At 39.8% G+C, this 27,004-nt stretch overlaps 1 protein-coding gene across 4 annotated transcripts in view; it reads right to left on the bottom strand.

Annotated features, from left to right (window-relative positions):
- The window catches only part of R3hcc1l (R3H domain and coiled-coil containing 1 like), a 72,658-nt gene extending 51,530 nt beyond the window's left edge, over positions 1-21,128 (bottom strand). The window contains exon 1 of one of the 4 annotated variants that reach the window (XR_004607010.2): positions 20,586-20,739. The gene's annotated coding sequence lies outside the window, so the exon portion shown is untranslated. Of the gene's footprint in view, positions 1-20,275; positions 20,448-20,585 lie in introns of those variants that run through there. The other 3 variants (XM_034504230.2, XM_076921545.1, XM_076921559.1) reach the window with 3 other exon arrangements.
- Positions 21,129-27,004: the final 5,876 nt, after the last annotated feature.

The raw sequence follows: 27,004 nt of genomic DNA, 5'->3' as shown, positions 1-27,004 counted from the left end.
CCATAAATATTCACAATTTGATTAAACTCCATAAATGCAAAGCAACCAAAGACAATTCAAAACTGCCTCAGTAAGATGAGAAAACCACCAGGATAAAAACAAAAGAACATGCACGCTTTTTCATGGCATGTCTATTTCCAATAACCTTCTAGACTCGTGCCTACAATAGCTAACTATTGTCTGAAATGTCCTCATTCACCTTGTGTCACCCTCAAAGCCATATGGTGAAGAACCTCACCAGGTGTCAGGACAGGGACCTCCTCTCTGCTATTTGCCATCAGAATAATTTCTGTTCTTTTTCCCTCCAACTCCACTATGTATTTGAAAACACTCAGATGCATATATAAACATGGGATGACCAGTAAAACTGATAACAGTTTTTATATTAGAGAAAGCTTCAAATCAGAATATAGAATATTCTTCATTGCTGAATTTTAGAATTCAAAAAATAACACTAGACATGATGGTATCTCAGCACATAATACATAATTCCAATAGAACCTTGAGTCAAACTATAGCATGAAAAGGTTTTCCTTGCAATATAGCATAATTAATATCCCAAACATTTTACACTCCACTAGCTATAGTCACCATGCATGAGCACCAACTGATTTCATACTTTATAGGCGGGGAAATAGGCTGAAACACAGTCTCTTTCACACTCCACTGCATGGCAACCCCATGGCTCACCAACTTAACTTTTCCAAATGTAACGTTAGCTCCATCGCTGATCATCTCTAAAGCAATCAGACCAAAGGTTTGCTGGAACTGAACAAGAGCAACATAAGACCTAGGAAAGCAGATTCTTCTGTCCCTACTCTGCATATACACTTGGCAGTAGAGAGCAAGCAGAGAAGAGAAAAAAACTAAAAGTTCTTTTTCTTTTCCTGCATGTCTGGATGTATGTCTGTGTGTCTAATGATCTCTTCCCTGGGTCTGTGATGAGTTAAAATGGTCTCCTATTGCTGACAATAAAGGCACTCAAATGGATAAGGTTTTGGGGTTGGGTCTAGCCTCCCATGCTTGATCTCTATCTCTATCCCATGACCTCTATTTCTGTCCCTGTCTCTTTAGGACACATTAAAAGTGAATTATTCAAGTTGAGGCCACTAAACTTGATTTCTGCGGCTTGTCTCTATGTATTATCTCTTTTGTCCCCAACCACAGACCTAAGTGGTATCTATCACTATCTCAGCTTCATAGATGAAAAACGTGAAACTTTAGTTCCTTAAGATCAGAGCTTCCACATGTTGATTCAGTGTGCCAAACCCTACATTTAACTACTATGTTAGACTACAACAGGAACATTCTAAAAACTATAATAGAGTAAAAAAAGTAACAGAGAATAGTTTAATAAACACCAACAAAAAATGAGTAACTGTAGCTAAAGGAGGTGGAGCCTACATGATATATATAGCTACAACTGTTATCTGCCTCTCCCTGAAGATACGGCAGCATGAATCAAAGATAGCTGTGCCTCGAGATGGAGAAAACTGAAAGGCAAGTTTCTCTTTGAGGAGGCAAAGAAAACACGAAGTTAATAAATAAGAACTTCTCTCCCATACAGTTTTAAAGTTTACTAATTAAGAGCTTCAGGCATAACAATTACCTTAGAATATAAAAACATCTTCACAGCAATGTTTTAAGGATCAAAAAGCTTACACAGAGGGCTGTAGAGTCTTTCAAAGAAAAACAATCTACTGAACAAACATTGCTCAAATACTTAAAGCACATTCTATTATTCTTATGCTTCAAAAAGAAAGATAAATGTTAAAGAGATAAAAGCTAATAATAGGTAATGGCACTTCCCCACCATCAAACAAGTATTACGTGTACACAGGGTACTGAGATCTATGCTGGTGTGGTGGAGATTATCAAGCAGGATAACATGTAACAACTCAGTGTGAGACACATGAAAAGAAATGGAGCCTCCCCCAGTAAGATGTCTCTAATTAGACAGATGAAGCAGGTGAATTAAGTTGTCTAAATGGAGTAAGTATAATTCCCAATAAAGGCAATAAATAACAGAAATCCAAAGTAAAGAGGCATCTTTAAGGCCCTGAAACACCTAAAGAAAATGTCATGAAATGTATGGTACAAAGGAAGGCCTTTAGAAAGTGTTATTCAAACAGAATTTAAGAGAGACATTCCAAACAGAAAGCAAAACAAAATAAAGCAACAACAACCCCCCCCCCCAAAAAAAAAAACAACAAAAACTACAACCACCACCACCACCACCAGCAAAACCAAATGAAGATACAGGTCAGAAAGGACCACAGACACGGTGGCTTGTGCAGCTGGCCAGATCTGGCAGCATCAAGAAGCTACTACAGCCAGGCTCCTGAGGAAACCCTCTTCCAAGGTCAGTCCTCTTTGTACTCTCACTAGACTGAAAACAAACACTTCTGTGAGCACTAATCAAGCCTACAAGGGTTTATCCTCCTACTTCCCAAAAGCTTGACCTAAAAACATCATCATGTTGAGATTTACACTTTAACTTTTGTTGAAAAACACATGTTGATCAACATGGTGGGAGGGAAGCACGAACATTCACCCCATGACACTAGACTAGGTAAGCAAAGGCGTGTGGTAAGAAAGCTGGGGAGACGCTCAGTCTAAGACTTGACAATGAGCTGTCAACACCAGGGATGAGACATTCAAAAGGAGCAGTTAGAGAATCCAGTCTGGGCCCTAGAGATGATTTGAACAGTGATATTATCAGTGGCCCGAGTTCACCACTCCTCCCTTGATCACATCTGTCCTTCCATTACTAACCCTTCTATCTTTCAAAGTATGCATCACTGGTGTAAAGACAGGATAAACAACTTCAGAACTCACTCATATTTCTCTCCTGCTTACTTAATCCAATGATGTCAATGACAAAGCAGTAACACATATAACCTAAAATCAGAAACAGAATCAATATGAGGACCAGATTCCAAAGTAACGGCTCCCAAGTCTAATTCCATATTTAAAATGAGTTGGAAAAGAACAGAACTGTAACTTGTCCCCATAAAGTGTATAATCTAGAACTCATTCTTTGATATCTAACACTACTATAGTAAACTATGTATTCCTGAAACAATACCAGCTAGTGATATATAAGTTTGTGAATCAAATTAAATCAACCAATCAACAGATACACTGGTATATGTTAAAGGCCAGGCTATTTGGGAACCAGTTATGCTAAGTGGCCTTACCACCACTACAACAATTCCTAAAGAGGAATTCTTAAGCTCTCATCTGTATTATATTGATATTTAAAGTTTCATTTCCTGATCCTTGTATAAATTGATATATCTGGTCTCTTTAAAAATTTAAATTCTGGGGCTGGAGAGATGGCTCAGCATTTGAGAACACTGGCTGTTCTTCCAGAGGACCAGGGTTCAATTCCCAGAACCCACATAGAAGCTCACAAACATCTGTAATTCCAGTCTCACCAGATCTGATATCTTCTTTGAGTCTCTGTGGATACTGCATGCACATGATACAAAGACACACATTTACAAACACTCATACACATAAACAAAAATAAAACCTCAAAAAAATTTAAATTCCATCTGATCTAACCTTACAGGTTTTTCCTTATTATTTTATGTGTATTTTTATTATTTATTACTATTTTCCTTATTATCTATGTTTTTTCTTTTAATATATTTTATTTATTTACATTTCAAATGTTATCCCTTTTCCTGGTCCCCCCTGGAACCCTCCATCCCATCCCCTCTCCCCCTGCTTCTATGAGGGTGTTCCCCCCACCCACCCCCACATCCCCGCTCTGGCATTCCTCTACACTGGGGCATCAAGCCTTCACATGACCAAGGGCCTCTCCTCCCACTGATGCCCAACAAGGCCATCCTCTGCTACATATGTGGCTGGAGCCATGAGTCCCTCCATGTGTACTCTTTGGTTGGTGGCTTAGTTCCTGAGAGCTCAGGGGGGCGGGGGGCGGTGACTGGTTGGTTAATATTATTGTTTTTTTTTTTGTTTTTTCCTATGGGGTTGCAAACCCCTTCAGCTCCTTCAGTCCATTCTCTAACTCCTCCATTGGGAACCCTGTGCTCAGTCCAATGGTTGGATGCAAGCATCTGCCTCTATATATGCCAGGCTCTGGCAGAGCCTCTCAGGAGACAACTATACCAGGCTCCTGTCAGCAAGCACTTCTTGGCATCTGTAATAGTGTCTGGGTTTGGTGACTGTATATGGGATGGATCCCCAGATGGGGCATTCTCCGGATGGCCTTTCCTTCAGTCTCTGCTCCACACTTTGTCTATGTATTTTCTCCCATGAGTATTTTGTTCCCCCTTCTAAGAAGGAACGAAGCATCCATACTTTGGTCTTCCTTCTTCTTGAGCTTCATGTGGTCTGTGAATTGTATTTTGGATATTCCAAGCTTTTGGGTTAATATCCATTTAATCAGTGAGTATATACCATGTGTGTTCTTTTGTGATGGGGTTACCTCACTCAGGATGATATTTTCTAGTTCCATCCATTTGCCTAAGAATTTCATGAAATTGTTTTTTATAGCTGAGTAGTATTCCACTGTGTAAATGTATCCATTCCCCTGTTGAAGGGCATCTGTGTTCTTTCCAGCTTTTGGTTATTATAAATAAGGCTACTAAGAACATAATGGAGCATGTGTCCTTATTATATGTTGGAGCATCTTTTGGGTATATGCCCAGGAGTGGTATAGCTGGATCCTTAGGTAGTCCTATGTCCAATTTTCTAAGGAACCACCAGACTGATTTCCAGAGCGGTTGCACCAGCTTGCAATCCCACCAACAATAGAGGAGTGTTCCTCTTTCTCCACATCCTCGCCAGCATCTGATGTCATCTGAGTTTTTGATCTTAGCCATTCTGACTGGTGTGAGGTGGCATCTCAGGGTTGTTTTGATTTGCATTTCCCTGATGACTAAAGGATGTTGAACATTTCTTTAGGTGCTTCTCAGCCATTCGAGTTTCCTCTGTTGAGAATTCTTTGTTTAGCTCTGTACCCCATTTTTAATAGGGTTATATGGTTGTCTGGAGTATAGTTTCTTGAGTTCTTTGTATATATTGGATATTAGCCCTCTATCAGATGTAGGATTGGTAAAGATCTTTTCCCAATCTGTTGGTTGCCGTTTTGTCCTACTGACAGTGTCCTTTGCCTTACAGAAGCTTTGCAATTTTATGAGTTCCCATTTGTTGATTCTTGATCTTAGAGCATAAGCCATTGCATTGGTCTTCTGTTCAGGAAATTTTCCCTTGTGCCCATATGTTCGAGGCTCTTTCCCACTTTCTCCTCTGTTAGTTTCAGTGTATCTGGTTTTATGTGGAGGTCCTTGATCCACTTGGACTGGAGCTTTATACAAGGAGATAAGAATGGGTCAATGCTGACTTCCAGTTGAACCAGCACCATTGGTTGAAAGTGCTGTCTTTTTTCCACTGGATGGTTTTAGCTCCTTTGTCAAAGATCAAGTGACCATAGGTGTGTGGGTTCAACTGTATTCCACTGATCTACCTGCCTGTCTCTGTACCAATACCATACTGTTTTTATCACTATCGCCCTGTAATACTGCTTGAGGTCAGAGATGGTGATTCCTTAGATGTTCTTTATTGTTGAGAACAGTTTTTGCTATCCTGGCAAACTCAAAGAGGAAAAAACCACATGATCATCTCATTAGATGCTGATGTTGACAAAATTCAACACCCCTTCATGGTAAAAGTCTTAGAAAGATCAGGAATTCAAAGCATTCCTAAACATAGTAAAAGCAATATACAGCAAACCAGTAGCCAACATGAAACTAAATGGAGAAAAATTTGAAGCAATCCCACTAAAATCAAGGACTAGACAAGGCTGCCCACTCTCTCCCTACCTATTCAATATAGTACTCAAAGTCCTAGCCAAAGCAATTAGACAACAAAAGGAGGTCAAAGGGATACAAATTAGAAAGTAAGAAGTCAAATATTACTATTTGCAGATGATATAATAGTATACTTCAGTGACCCCAAAAATTCCACCAGAGAACTCTTAAACCTGATAATCAACTTCAGCAAAGTGGCTGGATATAAAATCAACTCAAACAAATCAGTAGCCTTCCTCTACTCAAAGGATAAACAGGCTGAGAAAGAAATTAGGGAAATGACTCCCTTCACAATAGTCACAAATAATATAAAATACCTTGGTGTGACTACCCAAGCAAGTGAAAGATCTGTATGACAAGAACAGCAAGTCAAGTATCTGAAGAAAGAAATAAAAAAGATCTCAGAAGATGGAAAGACCTCCCATGCTCATGAATTGGCAAGATTATTACAGTAAAAAGGCCATCTTGCTGAAAGCAATCTACTGATTCAATGCAATCACCATCAAAATTCCAACTCAATTCTTCATAGAGTTAGAAAGAGCAATTCTCAAATTCATTTTGAATAACAAAAATACAGGATAGCGAAAACTATTATTTATGTTTTTACCTGCATGTATAACTATGAATCACATATGTGCCTGGTGCCCACAGAGACCAGAAGATCCCTGGGATTGAAGTTACAGAGTTATGAACCACCTACATGTAGTTGCTGGGAATTGAACTTGGGTCCTCTGGAAAAGCAGCCAGTGCTCTTAACTGCTAGGCCATCTCTCCAGCTCCCTGAGCCTTAAAGTTTTGATGACATGACAAAATACAATAATGACACCTATGAAAAGAACCAGGCCCCACCCATAGCCTATTTTTTATTTTTTGACTCCCTGCTTACAGCAGAACTTAACTTCTAGAACAGCTTGCATTCAAACTGTCCACAAAACCTAAGTGTTGCTCTGTTCTGCTTTCATTTCTTCCCCTCCCGTCTCCTCTTTAGCTTATATATAACCATTTATTCTGCTGTCCACCTTCCCTGACGGCTGCTCAACAATTCAGAGCCTGTCACAGATTGTCAGTACTGCATTTGGGGACTTCAGAAGTACTCTTGTGGGACAGTACAGTGTGTTAGTACAGCATTTTCCCAGACACAATGTCACTCTTTATAGCCAGAAGTAAATTAGTTTCTTCTTTAAAAAAAAAAAAAAAAAAACACCTAATAAGATGGGTACAAGGAGATTTTAAATAACCAATTTTCAAACATCCTTTGGTTTGCTCTAAGATCTAAGCTGTCTCAGTCATGTGCATGTATCTACTCACTAAGCCACAGCACATCTAGAAATACCTGAAAAGCAGCTTTTTGATGCGAACAAAAGCAAAACCTCTATCAAGGGGTAGGGGCTTATTTTATCTTTTTTTCCTGTATCTATGGCTCCTCATCTTTGTATTTTATTTGAGACCACTTTGTTTAAACTCAGGTCTTGACATCAGCATTTATTTCTGATTATGTCTCACTGTGCAAAAACCATTTAAAGGAAACTTCTGAGCTGTGTATTGTAGTGCACACCTGTAAATGCAGCTGTTAGAAGGTTGAGGCTGGACAATCAAAAGGCCAGACTGGGCTACAAAGACAGTTCAAGGCATGCTCGAGCATTTTCCCAGACACAATGAGCATAGAGACACACAGAAAAAAAGAAAAAGAAAAGATGAAAAAGAAAAAAAAGCAGTATCAGTATCATGTTGTTACAGTTTCCATCCAAGTTTTGTCATGTGCTTCAGCAACATGAGTAAATTATCTTCTGACAGTTGCTGTGACCAACCCTCTGATTACCACTAAAGCTCTACTCTGCATATCAGTTTCCAAATTGTTCCTGGCTGTAAGAGAAGCTGCACAACAGTGACGAGACCATGGGGAAATGAGAAGAAAAACCCTCACGAAATAGCAGGTCATATCAATATATACTAGTCTTCTTTAAAAAAAAAAAAAAAAAAAAAAAGTTAATTGAAACTAAGTACCTAAAAAGTAATATTAAAATTAAAATTAGTTGCCTAATTATTTTCATCTCCAAGTTCTTTAATAACATTATTCATTATACTTTACTGAGGATTTAAATGGCCATCTATTCTTCTTGAGTGAGTTAATTAAACCCCTATAATAACATTGTATCTTTGCTGTTCTCTATATGAATTATAGCAAAGCTAAAGCTTGATAAGGGTACTAACTCTCAGTTGTTACCTCAGAAAAAGACCCAGCCAAGGAAAGCTAATAATCCAACCCTGAAAACTAAGTCCACACTTCACAACACAAACTCTACCAAACACTGTAAGCAGAAACAAAGGGCCTCAGTCTTTCAAGAAACTTATTTCACCTCCTGAGAGTTACCAAATTATACTCAAGTACCACAAATAAGCAATCATATATAGAATAAACAAGTCTATAAAATATGCTTATATATTAAGCAACTTACCACTTTTATTTTTTAAATTAAAAAACAATACAAAACAAAACTTCTCCAGGCAGTGGTGGCACTTGCCTTTAGTCCCAGCACTCCAGAGGCAGAGGCAGACAGATCTCTGAGTTCAAGGCCAGTCTAGTCTACAGAGCAAGTTCTAGGAGAATCAGAGCTAGCGATACAGAGAAACCCTGTCTCTGAAAAAAAAAAACCCTAGACAAGCAGGCAGGCAAACAGATAGAAATAAAATAAAAAATAAAACCACTGTATATACAGATTAGCTACATTTGAAGGCAAATCATACAAAAGTTCCTTTATGTCAGCCTTACCTAAAATAACAACAAAAGTCATTTCTAAAACTACAAGTATTTGACACCTATCCAAGCACTTAACTTTCCTTATTTCATTTTGTAAATAGTAAAGGTTTAATACAGTGATAGGCCACAGACTTAAATAAAAACACATGCACACACAGGTACACTTTTTAGAAGCCCGCCAACAAAGCAGAGAGTGAAGACATGACATCTCACTTTAGGCCTTTGAGGACTGCTGTAATGGGACAGAAACATGTTCTAGCTGCCATCAAAAAAGAGATAAGAAACAAGAGAACAAATTACAAAAAAATACAAAAGATGTTCACCATCCAGTCATTACTATAGTTCAATATGTTATGTTAATGGCAGGAGCTGAATACACAGGCTGGCTAGCAAGAAAAAAGATCTAGACTTCTACACAGACTTCTTCCAGAACTGTTCATTTTGTTGAAAAATTATAACTAAATCTAATGTACACTGCATACTACACACAACTGTGTACTTTAAAAAGAATGACACAGTTCCATAACTGATTAAATACTTATAAGGTATTATTGAATTTTTTAAAAAGAGGTCAGGGAAAGAATGTTGAATGTTGGCCTAGCATGTATAAAGCCCTGGGTTAGATCTTCAGCATTGCACAGGAGAAGATTAATTATAAAAGGAGTATACAAACCCAAAATGATGACACTTTGAAGATATTTTTGAAGTTGGGCAAAAAAAGAACTCCACTGTAATTCCAACACTTGAGAGGCTAAGGCAGGAGGATTGCTTTAAGTTTGAGGCCAGCCTGGGCTACTTTAAAGACACAAAAGTAGATGTGGGCAAACAGAAAGGCACTTTTTGTTCTCAGATAACCCAATCATCATTAATTTAATGTAAACTAAATAAAAATATCAGCAATGGTTTTTAATGTAAATAGATAAGCTAAATAAAGTTTAACAAATGCAATTATATAATAGGAAAATATTTTTAAATTTCCAAACTGGAGCCAGGGAAATGTTTCAGTCAATAAAGTTCTTACCACACAAACACAAGGACCTGAGGTCAGATCCTCGTCACCCATTAAGAAGCTGGGTACAGTGGCATGGCTGAGAAGGCAGTCAGAGGAGGATCTTAGACCTCACTGGCCAGCCTGCCTCACCAATTCAGTGAGTTCCAAGTTGTTGTGTCTCAGAAGATCAGCTGAAGAGCAAACAGAGAAGACACAACTGACTCCTGCCCTCTACACTCATGTATACACTTGCTTAACACACACACAATTTTTAAAACTAGCCCAATACACTGAAATAAGATAATGATGCATGTATAAAAACTCTAAAAACAAGGCCAGTAAGCTGTCTCAGTGATTAAAGCCTAATGATCTGAGTACACATAAAGGTAGTAGAAAAGAACAGACTACACAGAGTTGTCTTCTAACACACACACACACACACACACACACACACACACACACACACACAAGCGTCCAGAAATAAATGATAAAAATTTCAAAGGCAGTACGGTGGTATGTCAAAAGCTATGAGGGAAAACTGATTTTTTTAAAAAAATATATTGAGTCAGGTCTGCAGAAAAGGGTTATTAGGTCTACACAATATTTGTAACAACAACAACAAAATATCAGATGGAGCATGGATCCAAATTAAAAACTAAAATTATACAAGTACTCAAAACAAAATGTAAGTAAATTCCTTTCCACAATGTAAGAAAGGGTTTTTCTATTTCAAAACAAGATTCAAATGGAACAAAAGACTAAAACTGGAGTACACAAAAGCCGGAACACTGACACCAATATGCCAACGCTAGCTGGTCAGAAAGATCTAGCTGTCCCCATATCTCCAGGGATGGGATTACAGGCATACACCACCATATTGGCTTTTTATATGGGTACTGGGGATCCAAACTCAGATGCTCACTTTATAGGACTGAGCAATCCTACTAAGTCCCAGAATATCTAATCTAATAAGTAAATTCAGTCTGTGGGAAAAGTGGGCAGAATGTACAAAGCATATGTAATTTTGCTTCTTCCCCTCAAATCCTACTAATATAGTAACAGACATAAGACCCAAATCCAAAGAAAGAGAATAGCAATAAGGAAAAAAATAGCAACAAAATTTCTGAAGCTAGAGCACAAAAAGATATATAAAAGATTAGCAATTAGCTGGGCGGTGGTGGCGCACGCCTTTAATCCCAGCACTTGGGAGGCAGAGGCAGGCGGATTTCTGAGTTCGAGGCCAGCCTGGTCTACAGAGTGAGTTCCAGGACAGCCAGGGTTACAGAGAGAAACCCTGTCTCAAAAAACAAAAAACAAAAACAAAAACAAACAAAAAAAAAGATTAGCAATTAAAAAAAAAAAAAAAAAGATTGTGCCTGATCAGCTATTCTATGTAATATATGATGGTCCCATCCTTTTGACAAGTATAAGAAGCCTTAAGAAGAAAACATGAATGGAAACAGGATACCCAACATGAGAGAGAAGTAAAAGAATGCCAGTAAATGGGCCTTCCAGAATCATTGTGCATCGAAAGCCAAAAGCCCCCAATGCAGACCAAAAGCTAGGTAACAACAGGTACATTACTTAAAGACTGCCATTCTCCACTCTTGTCTACAGTGCCATCTTTTTAATCAGACACTACTAGAGGACATGTTGCACCTAAGCAAGTGGATAAATGAAGAATGAGGAAGATATGAGTTCTGACAAGACTGGAAATCAAACCCAGGAAAGAAGTCTACAGATTGCAACAAAGGGAAATCATTCTAGGAAAAGAACTGTGCAGTAGGCCCAGAGATCCATTACTCAAATAGTAGGATAGTGGAAGTCAGTAGAAAAGGAGCTTCAGAATGGAAGGGAGGGGAGAAGGGTAATTGGAACTGAAAGATTACATGACCTTGAAGAAGACCAGACTGAGGCCATTTAAGACACTCTCAGGGAATAAAATTCGCACAGACATAATGTCAATGCAACACTATTTAATTTAACCAAATGTCAAAATGTAACTACACTGGGAAGCTAAGAAAGGAGCACCAGGGGATATCACTGTTTAAGAAGAGCAAAACTGGAGTTATGGGAGGTTGTAAGCCACCTAATATGGAAGCTAGGAATCTAACTTGTATACCTGGGAAGAGAAGCAAGTGTTTTTAACCATGAAGTCATCTCAGGTCTCCTATCTGACTCTTTAAATTACATCTACAAACTATATTCCTATTGATTAAATACAAAGAAAAATTTTTAAAATTAATTCAAAGAAGCAAAGCCAAATAGTAATGTATTCTTTGATATTAAATAATTCATTATTAAAAATGTATAAATAAAATACTTTCAATTGAAAGAAACAAGGAAAAATCTTTAGAAATAGTTCTCTTTTGTTAAGTCTTTATATTTCCAATACTGACAAACATAAACGTACAAAATATAAAAGTCTTAAAAATTAAAAAAAATAACTTAAAGCAAATAATTACCACTAGCAAAGACAGACAGGATTCAGTAATTGTAACACTAGGAGGGTTGTAGGTCTGGCCTCACTTACAAATTCATTAATGATCAGGAGGCAGTGCAAATAACACATTTAATTAAATTTGCTCATTTATCTATTTTGGGAAGTACGATTAACAGCAGTGAGAGAGAAAAGTAATATAAAAAGACAGAGATGGATTAAAAACATTGGCTGAAAACCAACTAAATCAGAGAATGGTGGAAGACTATATAAAACCAGAGGCTTAAAACAAGAGTGATATGAGAGGTTTATTTCCCAAACTTCCATCCAAATAAAGTAACTGTAGCCAACATTGTTGGCTAGAAACATATAGGTACACACCTATATCCAGGCTCAAAAAGGGATCACTCTAAAAACAACATACCAGTTGAGTATTCTTAATGTAATCTAGGAACCAGACGTGTTATATTGCAGAGAAATCTGGATTTTATATTCGGATTTTCACTCTAAAGATGTTTAGCTTGGATTGTTGGTACAGCTTGGTAAGAACAAGTTTTTAGATAATCTCACTGTTTGTCTTCATTCAGGGACACTGAAGATTTAAAACAGTCTATGGTTCCCAACCTTTCTAGCATCAAGTTGTGGTTTGTAACCTAGTTTTATGAATGGCATATAAGCAAAAGTAGTCTGTATAACCTCAGGAAGTATCCTTTAAGGGAGAGAGATGATTGCCTTCCTTTTTCCTTGGAAAAATATGGATGAAATAGCTGGAGCTGCATTGATCTATGCCTAGAGTGACTTTGATTCTTGTGGTTACCCTCCCACCTCAGTACTGGAAACTGATCTTGCATTCCTAAAGTGACATTGTAAAAGAACAGCATCCATACACAGTGGGGCAACACCACACCAGAGCATGGAGATTTCTGGAATTCTTAACACTAAAAGGAAGAACTTTCTACCATTAAGACTCTCTTACTTGGCTGCAACCAAATCCAATCCTGATTAAGATAACATTTGCATGGATAATCAATCATATAGCACGCCCTCCCATCAGTTCCTTTGCATGTCCTTTTCTGCCCCACCCACTTTCTTACTTTAGTTTCCCAATATTCTACCTTCAGTCTTTTCGCTCCTTTGTCATGAAGCTCTACAACATTCCTTTAAACACCTATATCTGATATTTTTGAGCTCCAAATGTAACTCTAGCAGCCTATCATAGTGTAAGATACAGCTATACAAGAATATAACTGATTTTTAAAATAAAATGATAAGGTGATGGTAAAAGCAGTGTCTGGGAGGTGGTACTCTATAGCTAACATTTACTGTGTTCTTCATATTTGCCAAGTATTACCCTAAATCTAAGAGCTGATCCAAATACAATCTCATCAAGCAGGGAGCATCAGTACCAGCACTATCTTAAAAACAGAGGAAGCTGAAACCCAACAAGTAACTCATGTAGAATATGTAGTAATACAGAAAAAAGATGATTCAAACCTAGGCTTCCTAAACCCACTCTCTTAACAATGCACACTCAGATTAACAGGATCCAAGGTGCTAACCCAGCCTAGAACCTTTTTAAATGTTTTCCACAGTCATGATAATTACTCAAATTCCTTCTTCAGTAGTAAAGTTGATGACTTTGCAGATTAATTTTAAGAAACTACCTACCAAATATCACTTACAATGAAGTAGGTAAATAAGAAGGGTGGTCAGGCAAACTCCTTTAGAGTCAAGGGATGTAAACATCAGGTGATGAGATTAGTTTTCTTGTCTAGCTCTACTGCCCTAAAAATCAGTTCCTAAAGATCAACGCCAAAAATTTATATTTACTAGGATAACTGCATAGCCTCCAAAACAGATTACAAAGCAGCACCCATTAAGATTAATGAATGTTTAAGACGACCACATAAATTGTATACTTAAAACTTAACAAATTAGAAACTGAAATTATTCTCTTCCTCCTAGACCTATCTGAGAGCCTTCTCCAATGCCATTATTATGACACAGTATACTTGATATGTCAAGCTCACAACTTTGTATTCTGACTCTTCAATTTCTCTACCTCCATCATCTTACTACTCTTCCTCAACACCTCCCTTCTATGTCTACGGTAACAGCACCACTACTGAAACACTCTCCAGTCAACCCATAAGGTCATCCTACATACAACACCAACAAGACAACCTTTCTTAAATACTATTTTGACTCTCAACAGAAATTCTGTCATCTATGGGATTGTATTCAATTAATATTTGAATAATTTATACTTAAATATATCAAGAGCAGCAGATATAGCTAAGTGGTAGAATGCTTGCCTAGATGCACAAGGCCCAAAGTTCAATACCTAGCACCACAAAAATATTAACAGCAAAAAATTTCAGAACTATTAATGGCAAATAACTACATAGGATTAGACTTAGTTCTGCTGCCAACTGAATGCATGACAAACATAAAACAAAAACAAAAGCCTTTCATTTTCAAGGCTGAGGATAAAGGCAAGGTACTGAGCACTTGCTCGGCAATTTCACGGCCTTGGGTTCACACCCACAACAACAAAACTTCTCATTTTCAGAAAGGTTCCAATTTAGGAACTACGAATAGAAAATCATAGACTTAAAAAACTGGCTACACCTGAAAAGTTAGGTTATGGGTTGCTTTCGTTATTTCCTGATTGGACAGATTTTCTACAGTAAATATATCCTATCACTTACAAATAAGTCTTATGTTAATACAATGAATCAAAGGCCAAGTACAAAAACTGATCAACTTAAGTTAAAAAGAAATACTGGCCAGGTATAGTGGCTTATGCCTGTAATATCAGCAACATGGAAAGCTGCAGCAGGATGGAAACCGAGTGAGTTTGGAGATGCCCTGGCAGGTCTCAGGCTGTCTGGTCAGGACTGTGGGTGGGGGCTCTGATATGACTGTGGTTCTGCCTCCTTAAAGGGGCGTTGGGCTGCAGAGATGGTTCAGTAGGTAAGCGTACTTGCTACATAACCATGACCTGAGTTCAGATCCCCAACACCCATGTAAAAAGCTGGTGTGTAACCCTACACTGTAACCCCAGTATGAACCGGTTAGCCAGCCAGTTAGATGAAAAATGTTTTAGGTTCAGTGAGAAACTCTGTCTCAAAGGACTAAGATGGAATGTAATAAAGCAAGACACATGACCTACGCCTCTGGACTTCCAAGTGCATACACATGCACTTGAAAAAGGTAAGGTAAAAGGGAGAGAAGAAAAGAAGAAAAATAAAAAAATAAAAACAAGTTGGACATGTAGCTGAGTAGTAGACTATTTGTTTACCATGAACAAAATGCTGGTATATATTAGTAAGCTTTGGAATGCCATGCCATACAACAAAAGCTTAAGAAAAAAAATCTTTACCAGTTCAGTGGCTTCATATTAAATACACTCCCCCAAACCAAGTTTTTCCCAATTTTAAGGATGTCCAAAGTACCAAAGTACAATGGGGAAGACCTAGTAAATTAAACAAGGAAATCTCCATTCAGAGGGTTTAACAATTCATCTCAAACATATTCTAAATACCTATTACACATAAGACACTTTGCTAGATGCCTAAGACACAAAGATGAATAACACATGATCTGTATCTAGCAATAAGAGTAGGTATATAAGTAGTTTATTGAAGTTTTAAAATAGACATATAACGATAACTACCACCAATGGTTAATTTATAGTACAATTTTGGTCTTACAAATACTTTATTCTTTAAGAAAAACAACTTAAGTGAGGAAACTTTTGCCTAGAGAGGAAAATAGTAGGGAAAAAATTAAGACCCATGAACAGTATGGGCCTTGTTTGTTATATGCTATTTAGATCTTGAGATTTTGTGTTTTTATCTTCTAAAGTTGTCTGCACTATGTTTTCTGCAATAAACATGCATTAGTATTTTTAGGTAAAAATATTTTTGAAAATAAGTTTCGATTTTTAAGAATGTGTTTATTTACACTGTAAAAGGCCAAGTAAGTAGTTAAAAGGACAAACATTTGGTGGTTCCATGTTGAACATACAAAATCTAGTTACCATTTAAAGGAAAATGGTGATGTAGTAACTGTGGGAGTATGTAACTTTACTACCTTTCTTTTCCCTCCTTTCCTGGCAAAATACAAATGCAAGCTCTCAAGTAACAGACACATCAGACTCAGTAACCTCTCTATCTCCTGATCATAGCCTGACAGTTATCACTCATTTCCCACCCTTTAACTAGCTGCCCTTGCTGCACTTCTGGTTCCCCACCTCCTCAGAGGCTGGGTAACTGTCCTCTGCCCGTGTCTGACTCTCTCTGAAGGACTCACTCTGCTAACTCTGTATCTCTGTCAGATTCTCTCTTCTGCCCAGAAGTTACCAACTCTACTTCAAGACATCCTTTTTTGTTTTTTCCTTTCATTTTAAAAGTAGAATTAGTAACATTATGTCCATTTAACAGTTATGAATACAGAAATAAGACTACTGATAGGAAGCTAGCAGGATTTAAATTGAAGTACTTCCCTTCTTTCTCTGGTAAAACTTCATGGTGAAGAACTCAAAAAAGCTCAATTGTGAGCCAGTATGAATACAGGTTTGGATTCAAGAAACAACTTTGTCATTAACGAATACTACACACCTTTTGCCCACATTTTCAACTCTGTATCAAGTTTAAAATTATACCATGAGCAGTCCCACTTGATCATTCCAGAAATTCCTACCATCATATACAGTCAATCTACTTGCTTGAAAACTTCACAGTACTAGATACCAGAACTTGCTGATTCCAATATTGCTTCTTTTCTTCCCCCTGCCATATTGCTTCTTTATGTTTGTTTTTATCCCCAAGTCTAAATTGGCCATGTGTGATATAAAAAGAGAGATAAAGAAAGAGGCAACAAATATTAATAAAGTGTACTGAGTTTGAAAAATGGTCAACTACAGAGAAAGCTAATGTGATATAGTGAAAAAGGATACCATAGACTAGGGGAAAGTGGTGTGCAGCTTATTCAGAGAACACTCTCCAAATGCTGCCACTGAACTCCACCCTATAACTTTTCTCCTATCTAATGCTCTGACAACTAAATTTCTCTGTAATTCAATAAGCTCTTAGCAGTTACCCAAGCTTCATCCATCCTGCTGGGCTCATTCATGTTTTCCCCACAAGCTAAGAGCACTGTTTCTGGTGAATAGCACACAAGTTAGGTCCTCTTTCAATGCATGAATAGTCTACTCTTCGTTTCTATGGGTAGGAAATCTACCATAAATATAACTCAACAATAAAAAGCAATGTTTAAATCACACAGCTCAGGTAAGTGGTTGATGCTATAGGTTGCCAGTTTTATATATTATATGAGGGTTAGCTTCATAAATTTTTAATTAAAAAAATCTATACTTTTATTCTTGGCACTATTTCATTTACTTATATCTAATGAGTTGCATGAATGCCAAATAAAAAAAATATGTCAGATATCAGTGAGTACTTAGTGCATGAAGTTAATGAGAACAGGTCACAGCTTCAAACTCCATGTGGGCCAATTAGCTTTGCAATGTTTCAGGCTCCATGGTCACAGTCAACTACCTTAACCTTGGGTAGCAAAGAAACACACTGATCATATGAAGCATTAAGAGATTAAGAGAATATTATAGTCACAATCTGTTAGGAAATAACAAAAACTAAAAACTAAAAATATTAATACTAGCAACTCTATTTTCCACTAAGCTTGACCAGCTCTAATAATGTGTCCTTTCAGCTATGCAGGCTAATAGCTTTACTTTACAGATGGTGTGATGTAAACTCAAAAGCCTAAACTAAAGCTACACCCAGCAGACACTGGAATCAGAACTTTGACTCCAAGGCTTAGGGTATTTCCGAAAAACAGTATGGCTTCGCCTAACTGTGCCATACAGCATAAGATAATCAATAAAATGTTCTTATTCAGCAACCATTGCTAACTGAGCATCTACTATGTATACAGCAAAGAATGAGATCTACCTTCCAAAGTCCTTTTAAGTAAAAAGGAGTCAAATGCAAGTGTTTGAAACAAAGGAGAAAACACAATATGCAAAGGAGATTTTAATGTACATGACTTTCTATTGTCAGAGCTGTGTATGTATATATACATATATATATATGTACATATATACAAATGTGTATATTTATGTATTTGTGTATATACATATATATTTGTGCAAAGAAATCATACTGAAGCATAGCTAAAGGTAAGAACAAATCTGAAAAAGCAGAAGGCACAACATGAAAGAAAATAATAATTGCTTTTTAGCCTTTTGGCTAAGATTAAGTGTTTAAATAAAGGAAATGTTTTCTTAGCATCCAAATTTGCAGTATCTGGCAGTCAGTGAGACATATGAAGAAAATAAAAATAGCAGTTCATAACCATAAGATTTTTTTTCCCAGGCCCACATATCATTTATGTCTGTAAGACTTTTCTCTTTGCTTTCTCTAACCTTGTTCCTTATAGATACACAGAGCCAGGACATCAGCAGAAGTAGTCAGTCATTAAGTTTCCACCTTTAAAAACAATGAAGGTCACCAGGTCTCCTAGACTCCTTGAGGCTGTTTGTTTTTGTTTCACACAGTCTCACCAGGTAGCTCTGGCTGACCTGGAACTGACCAGGGAGACCTTGAATTCAAAGATTCATCTGCCTCTGACTTACTAGGATTAAAGGCATGAACTACCATGCCCAACTCAGGCTAAAACTTTACAAACAGCCTAACATAAAAGCAGTGTATGGGGCAGTGGTGGTGCACACCTTTAATCCCAGCACTTGGGAGGCAGAGGCAGAGGCAGGCGGATTTCTGAGTTCAAGGCCAGCCTGGTCTACAGAGTGAGTTCCAGGACAGCCAGAACTACACAGAGAAACCCTGTGGGGGGGGTAGTGTGGGGGAAGCTGTATGTGTGCTGAGTGGTGACCCATGCTTTTAATCCCAGCACCCAGAAGGCAGATCTCTTGTGAGTTCAAGGCTGACCAGATCTACAGAGTGAGTCCCAGAACATCTAGGACTATACAGAAATAAAACAAAAAACAAACAAACAAACAAACAAACAACAACAAAATAGCCTGTACACATATGCATATATGAGGGAGGGGGGAACAAGAGACACAAAAATTGTTCTATAAAATTCTATTCCTGCCAATATCTGAGTCATAGTTTATTGTTCTGCTATTGTGAAATACACTCTTAGTACAGGTTATAAACAAAGCACCAGTCCAATTTCAACTAACAAGATACAAAAAAGGAAAAAGAAATCTCTAGAAAAATATTAACTTAAGCACATACCCAATAACCATTTCACAGCAGCACTATAGGGAACCCTAAGAGTGAAAAAGAGTAATCTTTAAAAAAATTTTTTTCTTAAAAAGACAAGTTCTCCCTATATCATTCTTCCTGGCCTGGAACTCACTACAGAGACTGGGCTACCAGAAACTCAGAGATCAGCCAGCCTCTGACTCTGGTACTGGGATTAAAAGCTGTTGTTGCTTGTTGTCATTACTAGGGAGATAATTCAGAGCCTTACACAATCTTACCAATGAACTATACACATCAACCCCTGCGCTAAACAGCTAAAGCAGCTATTCCATGAGTAGCACCTGAGAAGAATGAAGATCCCCCACAATGCTTAGACACTAGTAGGTAGTTCAGAACTAAGCTTCGGGAGCTCTAGGTCTTAGGAGATGCTTGTAATGTGTAGTACTTCAAGAAGAGTTGTTAGAGAGCAAAAGGGGCGGCTAGCTAGCTGTGTGTGGACAGCATTCCGAATTCTGATGGGCCTCGAAATCCCAGAGTTTTACACTGATTCTACAGGTGGTGAGGCCCTAATGTCACCTCTCCACTTGAAACCTTGCATTAACACTTCATCTTTCATCTCAGTTTCTAAAGACACCCTTAACTCCAGACATGGTCCCTCAAGTGGCTAACCCATCATCTTCTCAAGATTCAGATTCTATAAACCCCGTGCTTCTTCCCTCACTACTCAGATGCGACGAAAAAAAGTTTATAAGAAAACTTTTCGATAAAGTGGTTTGGAAGTTTTCCGAGGACCGCCCAAGGAGAGCAGGAAGTACACCCTACTACACAATCTGCACACTGCCAACCTATAGCCCGGGGCTCCGGGCAGCGGAGCAGACCGGCCACTGCCCGGGAATCGCCCGCGACCCCGGGCTGTCCGCAAGCCACCTCGGTGGTCCACGGCCCCAAAGCCCAGAGAAGGTCCTAACAGAGGCCGCTCGCTACCTGTTGACTGGAGACTTTTTCTACGAGAAGCATTAGGGCCAAGGCCCAAGGCAGGCCAAGGCCCCTTAGACAACAGAAGAGACCGGAGAGAGGCCCTCCCGCCCGGGGCTTCAACAGGTCAGAGGGCGGAAGCTCCCCAATAACCTCCGCCCCAGGCGGGGGCCTGCCCCGCGTGTCACGTGAGGAAAAGAAAAACAGCGTTAACACACAGGAGGAGAGAGGGTCCTCTCCCGAGCCGAAGGAGAGAGACGGGGGACAACCAGCACGAGCTCAGTGTGAGAAAGAATCGGGGACAGGGGTTTGTGGTTACCGGGACCCTGTCGCTCTCCGCTTCCGCCGCCACCACGAAGCGCCTGCTCTTCCGCTCGCCGCTGGGGTGCGCGCCAGGGCTTGGCTCCGCCCACGCTGCGGGACTTCCTGGGAGTTGTAGTCTTCGCGAGACCCGGTCACATCACGTGGGGGCGGGGCTGGCAAATAGAGAGGGCGGGAGGGCGTTGACGCTCCTCTATCTCCTGTATCCATCCTCCATCTCTACCCTCAGCTGTGAATGGGCTCAAATCTTCTCACGTCCTACTCAGTCATACCGTGTGTCTTTCCTCGTCCACAGGCGAGTTTCTTCGAGCGTAATCTGCGCTTAGTGTCTCTACTTACTTCCTTATGTGTGCTGAGTTCTACACTGCAGCTTCTGCCCCCCGCAGAAAATGTCCTTGTTGCAGCCAGTGTCCTTGTCGCCAAACCAACTGGAAGTATTTTCAGGCTGTCTAACTTAAGCATTAGTCATTGAAGCTGTTGGACATTATCATTTATTTTCTATGACACTATCCAGCTCTGCCTTCCTCATTCCATGCCGTTCAACTCGTTCTCTTCCTATAATTCTTTTTTTTTTTTTTTCTTTTTTCGAACTCTCCTCTTGAATATTGTTCTCTGCATTCTTAGAATAAGGAAGACGAAAGTCCAGCCCGGCTCCTTTTTGCCTTAGCTTATTGTACTCCCAACTTCCAGACGGCCTCATTTCATTCCTATCTTGCAGGCTTGTCAAAATGGCTGGAAAGCTTTGGTGGGCTAATGGTATAGTCCCATGATTGGCAAACAAGTGAAGTGCCCAGGGTTCGATCTCCAGAACCATAAGAGAAAAAAAAAAAAAAAAAAAGGAATCTTTGAAAAGTTCATACTGTCTCTTCTCTCTGTTCACTGACGTTTCTTTCCCTTTGACCTGCCTTCCCGTCTGTCTCCATTACCTCTTCCATCTACGTTTGAATGCCAACAAAGCTCTGTAGACTCTCTTTCTCTAGCACTCAATTCTGTTCTCCTTTCTTTCCACTGCCAGATATTTAATTCCCACCTGCTTCGTTTCTTAGACGATTACTGTCCTCCTTACTGATCTCAGTTCCGCTGTGGGGTCCTTACTGCCAAAGGCCGATTTGTGTAAATAACAAATTTAATCAAGTCATGTTTGTATTAAAACCCTGTAAAGACACCATTAGATTGAGTTTGAGAGAAAGAACGAAGGTGAACAGCTTGTAGCTTTTATAAAATAGTAACTAGTCCCAAGAAAATAGTCCCAATCCATTATTCTCCTTCCCATCCCTTATCATGATTGAGAAGTTCAAAGCAAGAAGACATAGCAGATCTTATTATGGGGTACATTAGGTCTGAGCCTTCCTTAAAAGTTCCCCGTGCCTTTGTTGAGCTGACCACTCAGCAAAATTGTTGTATTTTATTGCTTACAATGGACCAGTGCTGGGGCCAAAAATAATGAGCAGACCAGTGCCTATCCCTGTGGATTTATAGTCTCTTAAGAAGAGACAAATACAAGCTGGGCGGTGGTGGCGCACGCCTTTAATCCCAGCACTTGGGAGGCAGAGGCAGGTGGATTTCTGAATTCGAGGCCAGCCTGGTCTACAGAGTGAGTTCCAGGACAGCCAGGGCTACACAGAGAAACCCTGTCTCAAAAACAAACAAACAAACAAACAAAAAAACAAGAAGAGACAGATACTAATCAAATAGTTCTATATCAGAAAACAAAAGCAACAATAGCAACAAAATAGTCATCTGCTGTGATAGGAATTGTGGGAGAAAAGTAACCTGTCTTTCTCTCTACTTACTGCCACAGCCTAAACTGGAGATTAAAGTATGGTCCTTGGTCTAAGTAGAAAGCCAGACTTGGGGAAAATCAAACTGTCAGATACTTGGGTTGAACCATATGATAATGCCGAGGTAAGCTGGGTAGGAAAACCAGGAACAGTTAAATGTGGGCTACTGGGAAGCAGAGCTACATAACTAGTTAGCAGAATTGAGCCTGAGCCAACAGGCTCAGATCCTGCAAAACAAAAACCAAGTTTTCTTCCTTCTCCAAGCCTTTGTTGAATATCTGTTTTGCCATGGTGAGTTTTTATAACCACTGGGAAAAGGTACTATTTGTGCCATAAAATCAACAAATGACAACACATGGTGTTCCCCATCTGTCACCTGCCACCTCACCTAGCACATCACAGCATCTCTCACGATGCCTATCCCTACATCGGGTAGTCACAATACTGCTCTCAGATGAATTTCATTTATCAACTTGGTCTAGCAAGTATCCATATTTAGTGCTGTGTATCAGAGACGTAGCAAAGGCACTCATGGAAGAGTTAAGAAGCAAGGTCCTCACTGTTTTAGCATTTAACAAACCAGCAGATACGTCAGAAGATAAGCAATTCTCTACTTTCAAGGTAAGCTAGGCTGCTGTACAACAGAATATCTGGTAATGAATGGAGGTGGGCTACTTTAACTAGGTGGCCCAGGGGAGGCTTCCTTGACGAGATGACTATCCACTTAGCACTGAAGGATGAGCAGGAGATGGCTAAAGGGGAGAAGCAGACAACATTCCAGCCAAAAGATCAGAATAACCGAAGAGCTAGGCTATTTAAAGGGAAAGATGCTTTTTCTTCAGTAGAGGAAACGTGGGTGAGCATAAGAACCCTGGATTAAATTATGGCCTCCAAAGGGTTTAAATGGGGCAACAATATCTGATTCACATTTTAATACAAATACTCTAGCTTTTGTCTGAAGGACAGCAGTAGAGGTAGGAGTCCTTGTTTTCTGTAATGGAGCAAAGTGCAGGCCGTGGGATGGAGAAAGCTGGGTGAGTTTGACAAGACTGGATAACAGATTAGATGTAGCAGAAGAAGATCTGGAGGAAGGATAGAAAGACGTATCTCATACATAGAGTTACCTAAATCTTACACATAGTAGGTAACTATATTCACCACCACATCTCCAGCCCCTGAAATTGGGCCTGTCACAGAGCAAGCATTTAGTAGCCGTGTTGAATTAATCTGTACATTCTGTTTGCTGAACTCCATGCCCGACTCCTGTCAAGTTGCTTAATTCAGGGTCTCTACTAACCCATATTAATACTATTGTGTAAAATGGAAGAGCAAAGCACTTGCTTCCTTTGCATGGACACAACCCATCACCAGAGTACAGACTGATACAGAGATACTGTAGTATGAGCACATCCTATTCCCGACTTGCCCCGTCAGGGAAGACTCTTTGGCAGTGCATAGTCTGTACAACCACATATGGCTGGGCTAACTTAGCATCCCTGGGAGGCAGTTTTGTGGCACCAAGCCCAGTACTCATGGGGAGAATTTGAGGTCCAGGGGAAGGAAGCTGCTCGCTTGGGGTCACCAGAGCTGCTGCTGTGACCGAGACTCAAACCTTTGCTGTGGAAATCCCTGTGGGCTCTTTAGCCCTGGAGCCACATTGTCTCTTCCAAATCACTCAGCGCATCGATAAAAAGCTAAATCCAAAATGGTGTCTCCACTTCCTGCAGTTTCTCATCTGTCTGTTACTATTGTTGGAGTCTTCCGCATTTACATAGTATCCAATATGTGTTCTGTGCCTTACAAAATACAATAAAGGAACATGAAACCCGAAGACCTTCCTTTTTAAAAATGGAGTAAATGGCGAATGGCTGGTTTAAAGGGCCCTTAGCTCTGAATGAAAATGAGCTGTGGCATATTGGTTTAAGATGACACTGTAAGCAATACCAAAAAATAATAAGCGCTCATATGCAAGGTGCTTTCCCTTCCCATCCCCAACCAGAAGAAAGAGAGGCTATTGGAACAGCTGGCTCCATAAATGTAAATTAGGGAGAAGGTCACAGAGTGGAGGCTCCAAGGACATAAGGAAGAAAAAGAATCCTCCTGAATGCAGAAAACCCCTCCTTTTATACATACTAACATTTAGCAGTTAACAAGCATGCCTGGTTCGTGCCAAACACTTTCCACACACACACACCCAGATCAGATCAGATCAGTACTTGAGCCATCTTATCATATAGGACTTATAGGTACTATCATTTCCCATTGGAGGAAACTGAGGCACGGGGAGATTTCATAATATGCCTGAAGCCATGGAGCCAGTAAACAAGCATGAGATTTGAATTAAGACCATCTGGCTCCAGAGTCAACTGCTACACTACTCTCCTTTACTTCACTCCTCCATGGTTTCTAGTGCCAGGTCTCCTGTTTTAAATGTGTGACCCTTAGGAGTCCTGAGATAGCTAATAGAGGTTGGGGGATTCTGTTAGGTGATGGGTCATCTCCAGTTTCAAAACAGACAGTCCTGATGAGACATTCGTGTAAGGTCATAGGCAGATATAAGTTGTATAAGAGACAAGTTCTAATCCTACTGATAAGCATTTTACAGTGTTCTCCAAATACAATACCATAATTTTCCACATGGCATGGAAAAGGAAATGTTATCAGGATAGAGGGACTATGTTAGCCTTCCCCTGGAAGTGTAGCTCTGATTGGCCCCTCCTACCATGAGAAATCTTTTGTGGATTTCAGCCTACAAACACAGGGAATCCCAGTTTCACTGGGCTTTGGGGTACTGAACCCTTCCCTCCTGACTAGTAACTGTAAATACTACCATTAAAACATTGTGGTAGAAGCCATCAACAGGAGCGGATTTATGAATGTAGGAGGGCAGGCCACAGATAGCTCTCATTCAATTCACTTTGATAGCGATGATGACTCCAGACCCCAAAGCTTAACAGGAGCCCAACAGACTCTCCAGCTGTAGCTGAAGCCACCATAAATAAAGCTTGGCAGCAACCACTGCCTCGGTTCAACCTCAGGCTTGTGAGGTCACAGCATGTGACATGTTTTCAACATGCCATCACACATGCCTACCCTTCTCTATCTGTTTTCCTACACCAAAGCAGTTCTATCCACTCCCTGGTCTCAAGGTGGGTGTGGTTAAACTGCACCCTCACTGAACCTCACTGAAAAAGTTGGCCTCTGAGAGCCATAACTGATAACCAGTATGGACATTTTGCTTCAACTCTGCCCTGTATTTGACACCATCAAGACCTAACTCACCATGTGCACGAAGCTCTGCTTCTCTCTCACTCTACTGTGCTGTCAGGAGCCTCTAGCACTTAGCTATATCTGTGCTGAACAGCCAACGGTGTGAAAGGCAAAATACTATATATAAGGGAACAAGTTTGAGACCGGGTTCCTGAAAAGCACCTCAGTTGAGTCTCTAACACACAATTTCAAGATGGAGACCCACCAAGACCACATACCACACTGGGTAATTGGGAGCACTAAGTTATACGATGGATGGTAAATTGTTAAACTATAAAGAACTAACAAGGAACAGAAGGGACAAATGTAAATAGGGAACAAAATGGGTTTTGTTAAATTGCAATATGAGAGCCAATGGGGATGGCTCAGTGGGTGGCTGGGTGGGTAGGTGGGTTCTTGCTGCTAAGCCTGAAAACCTAAGTTTGATCCCCGAACCCCCACATGGCAAATAGAAGGAAGGAGCCAATTCCCATAAGTTGTCCTTGGATCTTCACACAGGTGCCATATAGCATACACACACACACACACACACACACACTAAAGTGACTCCCAGAACAATATAGATTATCTATATAGCCATTGGCTGATTCTCAGAGATTGAGGGTGGGTCCTTATTGCTGAATAAACCACACACTTAAGACATAGGACTTGAATGACTCGAGTTAGATCTGACCTGAAACCTCCTTCCTGTGGTCTAGATTTCATGGTTCCAGAAAATACTATGCAAGCTGCCAAGGGAGGGAAGCAATTAAACAGTCTTATCCAGCTGCAACACCTATGAACCACAACAAATACCAGCATGGCAAGATATGCAATAAGATGCAAGGACTGACAGATGTGGGTCAACCAACCAACATCTGTCTAATTGGATGGACTTCAGACCCACTGAGAAGGAAGGAAACCATACCTAATACTGGAAACCTAGTTTCCCAGGAGCAGGTGAGGTCATAGAGCTTAGAAAAGAAGCTACTCCCACCACTTAGCGAGATTTACATTCTAAAACGTATCCTTATACCAAGAGATAAGTGTAGCTTTCATCCCTCGTTAAGGAAGCTTCTATTTACAGCAAATGGAGACCATCACAGGAAACCACCACTGGACATAACTCAGCCCTTAACCAACTGCAGTACCTATGAACCACGACAATTAGCCACATGCATAATTGTCCATATGACAATATGCAGAAGGATTCAAAAGTTTGCACTCACGTGTTGGTGACAACCAAAAGTGGACTTAAAGCCCACGCAGCCAGAGAGAAAACAGAGACCAATGGATCACGTGGCTCCCAGCCCCAACGGAGACATCTATATCACAATATCACAGCTCCCGCATCTATGGCTCAGGGAATGTTGCAGAAGAGGAAGCA

This window comes from Arvicanthis niloticus, chromosome 1, assembly GCF_011762505.2.
Source record: "Arvicanthis niloticus isolate mArvNil1 chromosome 1, mArvNil1.pat.X, whole genome shotgun sequence".
Classification (NCBI taxonomy): Eukaryota; Metazoa; Chordata; class Mammalia; order Rodentia; family Muridae; genus Arvicanthis; species Arvicanthis niloticus.
Note: the sequence above shows the minus strand (reverse complement) of the source record. Positions and strands in the feature narration are given on the sequence as shown.